A 1,898-nucleotide genomic window follows, 5' to 3' on the forward strand; every position below is an offset into this window, starting at 1 on the left:
TCTCGTCTCCCTGAAGGGACCCCAGCTCCAACCTAGCTGTATGCTAGAGGCCTACCTGCTGTGCTACAGCCAGATGCCCCCTTTAAAACTGTTAAATAGCTTCTGAAGGTTAAGAAACAATAGCTACAGTACTGTAGTCTCTGTGTAAGGACTTTTGCTTTGTGACGAGTCTGTCGTTTAAAGAGAGCTGAAACAATAGCTCTGTAGCTCCTAGTTTAACACTTCTTTGGGATCGGTGTCCCGGCCACGGGACGGTTGAGCTAACGTAGGCTAATGCGATTAGCAAGAGGTTGTAAGTAACAAGAACATTTCCCAGGACATAGACATATCTGATATTGGCAGAAAGCTTACATTCTTGTTAATCTAACTGCACTGTCCAATTTACAGTTGCTATTACAGTGAAATAATACCATGCTATTGTTTGAGGAGAGTGCACAGTTATGAACATGAAAAGTTATTAATTAGCAAATTAGGCACATTTGGGCAGTGTTGATAGAAAATGTTGAACAGAAATGCAATGGTTCATTGGATCAGTCTTAAACTTTTCAAACACACTGCTGCCATCTTGTGGCCAAAATCAGAATTTCACCTGGGCTGGAATAATACATTATGGCTTTTCTCTTGCATTTCAAAGATGATGCTACAAAAAAAATAAAAAAGAACGTTTGTTTTTTTTCTTTGTATTATCTTTGACCAGATCTAATGTGTTATATTCTCCTACATTACTTTCACATTTCCACACAATACAAAGTGTTTCCTTTCAAATGGTACCAATAATATGCATATCCTTGCTTCAGGGCCTGAGCTACAGGCAGTTAGATTTGGGTATGTCATTTTAGGCGAAAATGGAAAAAAAGGGGGCGGATCCTTAATTAAAGACATCTGAAATATTAGCTCTGTAGCTCCTAGTTGAAAGGGATACTTTGGGATTTTGGCAATAAGACCCTTTATCTAGTTCCCCAGAGTCAGATGAACCCGTGGATTCTATTTTTATGTCTCTATGTGTCGTTTAATTAAGGGAAGTTGCTAACTAGCGCTAGTGCAATTACGAACTAGCGTTACCGTCGCGCTAATGCTAGTTAGCATCGGCTCGCAAATCTACCTCTAACTTCCTTCATACTGGACACAGAGACATAAAAATGGTGTCCCCGAGTTCATCTGTCTCTGGGGAAGTAGATGAAGGACCTCATTGCCAAAATCCCGATGTAATTCCTTTAAAGGAGAGCTGAGGAGAGTCAGACTCTCTGCCTTTTTCTTGCCACAAGCATCCGGTGAATGATGTCCTATAATCTGTCTGTCTGTCTGTCTAACGCAACAACCCTAGATCACAGTAACACATATTCTCAGCTTCTCTCATCTAATAGGCTACTCTTAAGTAGCACAGTAATATACTCTCATTACCTTCACCAGAGACGAGAAGACAGGCTGCTTACGGGTGAAACTCTTGTCTGTCCTGGAGAGACGTTTCATTGTCCCTGTTGAACACTGAACAGTGTTTTGTCAGCCGGTTTGCATGCTGATAGTAACAATCACCCTGAGCTCCTGGGTTGGCCTCCAAATCAAATCAAAGTTTATTTGTCACGTGCGCCGAATACAACAGGTGTAGGTAGTACAGTGAAATGCTGAATACAACAGGTGTAGGTAGTACAGTGAAACGCTGAATACAACAGGTGTAGGTAGTACAGTGAAATGCTGAATACAACAGGTGTAGGTAGTACAGTGAAATGCTGAATACAACAGGTGTAGGTAGTACAGTGAAATGCTGAATACAACAGGTGCAGACTTTACAGTGAAATGCTGAATACAACAGGTGCAGACTTTACAGTGAAATGCTGAATACAACAGGTGCAGACTTTACAGTGAAATGCTTACTTACAGGCTCTAACCAACAGTGCAAA

The sequence above is a fragment of the Salmo trutta genome, unplaced genomic scaffold (assembly GCF_901001165.1).
Source record: "Salmo trutta unplaced genomic scaffold, fSalTru1.1, whole genome shotgun sequence".
Taxonomy (NCBI): Eukaryota; Metazoa; Chordata; class Actinopteri; order Salmoniformes; family Salmonidae; genus Salmo; species Salmo trutta.